At 41.6% G+C, this 6,389-nt stretch overlaps 1 pseudogene; it reads left to right on the forward strand.

Annotated features, from left to right (window-relative positions):
- Positions 1-5,908: 5,908 nt before the first annotated feature.
- LOC134912592 (5S ribosomal RNA) lies at positions 5,909-6,028 on the forward strand (annotated as a pseudogene).
- Positions 6,029-6,389: the final 361 nt, after the last annotated feature.

The following is a 6,389-nucleotide window of genomic DNA, read 5'->3' on the forward strand; positions in this document are numbered from 1 at the left end:
CGACTGCTGATGCTGACATCTGGTCCGGACTGAAGGACCTGACAACGATTACGGACATGTCGTCTACTGTCACTGCATATGATTCTCTCAACATTGATAGAATGGTGGAGGATTATATGAGTGACCGCATCCAAGTAGGCACGTCACACAGTCCGTACTTATACTGGCAGGAAAAAGAGGCAATTTGGAGGCCCTTGCACAAACTGGCTTTATTCTACCTAAGTTGCCCTCCCACAAGTGTGTACTCCGAAAGAGTGTTTAGTGCCGCCGCTCACCTTGTCAGCAATCGGCGTACGAGGTTACATCCAGAAAATGTGGAGAAGATGATGTTCATTAAAATGAATTATAATCAATTCCTCCGCGGAGACATTGACCAGCAGCAATTGCCTCCACAAAGTACACAGGGAGCTGAGATGGTGGATTCCAGTGGGGACGAATTGATAATCTGTGAGGAGGGGGATGTACACGGTGATATATCGGAGGGTGAAGATGAGGTGGACATCTTGCCTCTGTAGAGCCAGTTTGTGCAAGGAGAGATTAATTGCTTCTTTTTTGGGGGGGGTCCAAACCAACCCGTCATATCAGTCACAGTCGTGTGGCAGACCCTGTCACTGAAATGATGGGTTGGTTAAAGTGTGCATGTCCTGTTTTGTTTATACAACATAAGGGTGGGTGGGAGGGCCCAAGGACAATTCCATCTTGCACCTCTTTTTTCTTTTCTTTTTCTTTGCATCATGTGCTGATTGGGGAGGGTTTTTTGGAAGGGACATCCTGCGTGACACTGCAGTGCCACTCCTAGATGGGCCCGGTGTTTGTGTCGGCCACTAGGGTCGCTAATCTTACTCACACAGTCAGCTACCTCATTGCGCCTCTTTTTTTCTTTGCGTCATGTGCTGTTTGGGGAGGGTTTTTTGGAAGGGACATCCTGCGTGACACTGCAGTGCCACTCCTAGATGGGCCCGGTGTTTGTGTCGGCCACTAGGGTCGCTAATCTTACTCACACAGCTACCTCATTGCGCCTCTTTTTTTCTTTGCGCCATATGCTGTTTGGGGAGGGTTTTTTGGAAGGGACATCCTGCGTGACACTGCAGTGCCACTCCTAGATGGGCCCGGTGTTTGTGTCGGCCACTAGGGTCGCTAATCTTACTCACACAGCTACCTCATTGCGCCTCTTTTTTTCTTTGCGTCATGTGCTGTTTGGGGAGGGTTTTTTGGAAGGGCCATCCTGCGTGACACTGCAGTGCCACTCCTAGATGGGCCCGGTGTTTGTGTCGGCCACTAGGGTCGCTAATCTTACTCACACAGCTACCTCATTGCGCCTCTTTTTTTCTTTGCGTCATGTGCTGTTTGGGGAGGGTTTTTTGGAAGGGACATCCTGCGTGACACTGCAGTGCCACTCCTAGATGGGCCCGGTGTTTGTGTCGGCCACTAGGGTCGCTAATCTTACTCACACAGCTACCTCATTGCGCCTCTTTTTTTCTTTGCGTCATGTGCTGTTTGGGGAGGGGTTTTTGGAAGGGCCATCCTGCGTGACACTGCAGTGCCACTCCTAGATGGGCCCGGTGTTTGTGTCGGCCACTAGGGTCGCTAATCTTACTCACACAGCTACCTCATTGCGCCTCTTTTTTTCTTTGCGTCATGTGCTGTTTGGGGAGGGTTTTTTGGAAGGGACATCCTGCGTGACACTGCAGTGCCACTCCTAGATGGGCCCGGTGTTTGTGTCGGCCACTAGGGTCGCTTATCTTACTCACACAGCGACCTCGGTGCAAATTTTAGGACTAAAAATAATATTGTGAGGTATTCAGAATAGACTGAAAATGAGTGTAAATTATGGTTTTTGAGGTTAATAATACTTTGGGATCAAAATGACCCCCAAATTCTATGATTTAAGCTGTTTTTTAGAGTTTTTTGAAAAAAACACCCGAATCCAAAACACACCCGAATCCGACAAAAAAAATTCGGTGAGGTTTTGCCAAAACGCGTTCGAACCCAAAACACGGCCGCGGAACCGAACCCAAAACCAAAACACAAAACCCGAAAAATTTCAGGCGCTCATCTCTAATATATATATATATATATATATATATATATAAAAATTAGTATGTTCCCTTAGTGCGCTCTTATTATACACTACTGAAATGTCTAATTACTTTGTCAGTTAGTGTCTGAGTTTACTAACATAAATACTATTATATTTCCAAACGGGAAAGCAAGCTTCAACACAGAGAGAATCCTTTGTCGGTAAGGATCAAAAATAGATAAAAGAAGAAATATCTCTATGGAGCGCTCTTATTCTATAATCTGATATAATTAGATGACTGTTGGTGGATGTTATATAAAGAGAGGATGACCTTACACATTTATACACCCATATTAGAATCACATATATCTCTTTATTAAAAGATTTTGATTTAAAACTTATCATAAAACTTTTCCTTTTCTTTTACATTGGAGATACAATTGTATATTTCAACATTATTTGTATAAGGAAAAAAACAACAATATAATGAGCTTTCACCCAACGCGTTTCGTCTATATCGACTTCTTCAGGGGTGTTTTCTAAATAACAGCTCTCTGTTTATATTGGAATAACTGTAGTATTCAAAAGGTATGAAGTTCTAATTGAACCAAAGTTGTACTGAAAAATATTTATTACCAAGTTGAAAAAACTTGAAGAAAATTATTCCCAGAATATGATAGCGTTTATTGTGATTCCTTATTATAGGCCACCTAATGAATTATATTCTTCTCCAGCATGTAGATATATATTTCATTCATTTTTCTTGGCTCATTGGGTTGGCATTTCCTCAGTTTTTCAAAGTATCAGTGAAGTCCAACAGAAGGGATCCACTTGTAAACTTAGGATAAAAATATCCCTTTAATTTTCCAGCAGTTGTCCTATAGGTCTGCCTGCATAGGTATCCAATATTGGAATGTATATATATATCAGAAATGGTGGATAAGATACTTTAGAGCGACCAATGGTGTCAATAAATATTATAATAGGAGGGTAAAAGTAAAAAAAAAAAATTTTTTATCACAATAACATTCGCACCAATAAAAGATATAAAGAAAAACCACAATAAAAAATATGTATAAAAAATTACACGATCAGAGATAAAAAAAGTCAATACAAAAATATCACCAACATATATAAAAATATGTTAAAAAGATGTATATATATATGGTAAAAGCTATGAGGACTCAATTTAGAAAAAATATATATTATCGATTAATAAGATCAACTATAGGTAAAAAATCAATATCTTAACTTAAGAGAAGGTAGGTATCCCCAACGCGTTTCGTCCTATCTGGACTTCCTCAGGGGGTAATGAGCAAGTGGGACAGCACAGGTATATATACACATATTAATGAGGAAGTGATCTCTACATCACTTCCTGTCAATTAGGAGCACCAAGAATTAGCATATTGGAACACTTTATAAAAAACAAGCTCAGACATGTTCAATCCACTACTTGGATCGGACTAAGCAAAACCGCTATTATATGTGTCTAGTTTGAGCTCAGGGAAGCCTTAGAAAGCTCCCTGAGCGTAGTTTACCCGGACTTCCTGTCCGGACAGTGGGTGACATCACGTCCGCCCCACTTCCGGCGTCGTGATTCCTGTACTGCGCATGCGCCGGGTATGGACATCCCGGACCCACGGCGCATGCGCCCACGAGCAGTGTCCGGATCCTGATACATTCAGTTGCCGTGTTTACGTCCATTACGCATGCGCCGGGTACGGACGTCCTGAACGCACAGTGCATGCGCCCACGATCTGTATATAATGTTTAGTACATGTACAGCATAAGAAAGGGGGGTACTTGAGTGTCTGCAACACCTCCGGGAAGAATTCCACTATTAAGGGGAAGTTCTGTGTATGGTTATGTTCGTTCTTTGATCACATCCGATGATATCAAGGGTTGGCATCCATTTTCTTGGAGCATGCTGCTTGCAGACACTTATTGCATACAGTCCCAGCAGCCATCTTGGGTGGGATTTTTCTCAATGGGAAACACATACAAAAGAAAAAATGAAGATAAGAGCAGGGTCATACAGAGGTTTTAGATATTAAAAAAAAAAATTGCCTTATATCATAATTTCATAGAGGATATTTTCTCAAAAAAGATGGTGTCTATTATACAAATAGGCTTAGACCCATGTAAATAAGATGCACATTGAGACTGGATACGTATAAATGTACGGTGTAAAAAATAAGATATATATTAAAACCATTTTTTCACAATAATTTTTTGCAAGGACAAAAGAGAAGGCCGACATAAAATAGGAAAATATAAGGGGGGGGGCGCAGGAGGAGAATGGTGGCAATAAGATAGTACCGAGTTTTATAAAAAATGCCAGGAACTGAGTTTCCTTATGGTAGTACAAGAGACTGCATGTGTTCAAAGCTCATTTGTATATCACCCAAGACACCAGAAACCCCTCTCGGGGAAGTCATAGTAACACTCTCACATCCCATATTCCAGCCTACAGCACCCGGTCTTCCATGATGGTTCCCCTAATGTATTTTATTTTAAAACGCAACTATTTTAAATTTTTAGATGCATACTTCTTGCAAATCTGTGGCACAGCCATGGGCACGATTTTTGCGCCCAGTTTCGCAAATCTTTTTATTGGACATTGGGAGAAGGAGCACTTTTAATGACCACCCATTTCAACAAAATATCGCTTTTTATAAACGTTACATAGACGATATCTTAATTGTATGGGATGGTGACGAGACGAGTTTTAACTAATTTTTTACGTATTTATCTAACAACTCGATGAATCTCCATTTTACCGCCAATGAAAACATTACAGAGATTGAGTTCCTGGATCTGGTACTGTCGCATGAGGGCAATGAAGTGATCTCCAAAAATTTCATCAAAAAAGTAGACATGAACAGCTACGTCCACTTTAAAAGTAATCACAGTCAACAATGGAAGAACAATATCCCTTTTTCACAGTTTACCAGAATTGCCCGCAACTGCAAAAACCCTGAGGACCGTGATCAACAATTACAAGTGTACACTGAACGATTCAAGGAAAAAGGCTATCCCAATCATCTCTTGGGAGAAGCAAATGTTAAAGCTAAAAACCTGGAGAGGCAACAACTTTTAAGGTACAAAACGAAGGCAAAGGGGGAGGATGTAGTAAGATTCATCACTACCTACAGTAGACATGGTAACCTCATCAAGAAAACCCTTAAGAAACATTGGAACATCCTCCTAATGGATCCTGTTCTAAAGGAGTATCTCCCCAAAGATCCGTTGGTGGTATTCAGGAAATCACAGAATCTCAAAGACTTGGTGGCACCAAGCATGCTGAGGAAGAAAGAAATCAAATCAGGTATGTCCAAGTGTGTCGGGTGCTACAAGTGTGGTCGCTGCAATATGTGTCGTTATCTGCACCCCAACAGAAAGACGTTCAGGAATACAGATGGGTCCAGTGAGTACAAGATCAAGGGGTTCATTAACTGCAACACGATCTCAGTGATTTACATGCTGGAATGCTCATGTGGAATGAAGTATATAGGAAAAACCAAGAGACCCCTGAAGATTCGGATTCAGGAGCACGTAAGGAATATCAAAAATAAGGTACTATCCCATGCGGTCTCTAAACATTTCCACATGTGCCATAATTCAGACCCTGAGGAAATTACCTTCAAAGGCATCGAACTTGTCTCATTGGGCGAGAGAGGAGGAGACCTTGGCAATCTCCTATCCAAGAGGGAGATGTTTTGGATTTTTTAATTGAACACTCTGCATCCTGAAGGCTTCAATGAGGGCTATAAAATAGCCCCGTTTTTATGACGTAAGCACATTGCACTTTTTAACCATCTCACCAGGGTGACCTACCTCATTCTGCCTCGCCGTCGCACCTTGCAGACCCATATATTATACCACTATTACAGCCATACCACACTGGAAATGCCCAATTCCGCCCGAACTTGGAAGCCAAGCAGTGTTTGGGCCCGGCCAGTACATAGATGGGGAACCACCATGGAAGACCGGGTGCTGTAGGCTGGAATATGGGATGTGAGAGTGTTACTATGACTTCCCCGAGAGGGGTTTCTGGTGTCTTGGGTGATATACAAATGAGCTTTGAATACATGCAGTCTCTTGTACTACCATAAGGAAACTCAGTTCCTGGCATTTTTTATAAAACTCGGTACTATCTTATTGCCACCATTCTCCTCCTGCGCCCCCCCCCCCCCCCCCCCTTATATTTTCCTATTTTATGTCGGCCTTCTCTTTTGTCCTTGCAAAAAATTATTGTGAAAAAATGGTTTTAATATATATCTTATGTTTTTACACCGTACATTTATACGTATCCAGTCTCAATGTGCATCTTATTTACATAAGTCTAAGCCTATTTGAATAATAG

The sequence above is a fragment of the Pseudophryne corroboree genome, chromosome 4 (genome assembly GCF_028390025.1).
Source record: "Pseudophryne corroboree isolate aPseCor3 chromosome 4, aPseCor3.hap2, whole genome shotgun sequence".
NCBI lineage: Eukaryota > Metazoa > Chordata > Amphibia > Anura > Myobatrachidae > Pseudophryne > Pseudophryne corroboree.